Here is a 323-nt window from a genome sequence, read left to right on the forward strand (position 1 = left end):
GCCTTCTCGCGGACACTTGAAAATGTAAATGAGCCTCTCTCAGCTGGAGATGCGCTCGCCCTGTTATTTATTGCCAGGCATCTGGTTAAAACGTGCCTCCTTTCTCTCCCTCCGTGTTCCTCATTGTGGTTTGTCTTGTCATTATTTGCCAACGGGAGATGTTGCGGTGCTCGGACACGTGAACGCGCCTTGTGATGTTAATTGATGGACTCATCAAAGGGAAAGTTGGAGCCTTTTCTCTCTCGTTGGGGCCCAGTTTGCATTGAGTCGTTTGTCCTGTTGAGTGGAACATTCCCACAAAGCACAAAGCACAAAGCGCCTCG

Source organism: Etheostoma cragini, chromosome 16 (genome assembly GCF_013103735.1).
Source record: "Etheostoma cragini isolate CJK2018 chromosome 16, CSU_Ecrag_1.0, whole genome shotgun sequence".
Taxonomy (NCBI): domain Eukaryota; kingdom Metazoa; phylum Chordata; class Actinopteri; order Perciformes; family Percidae; genus Etheostoma; species Etheostoma cragini.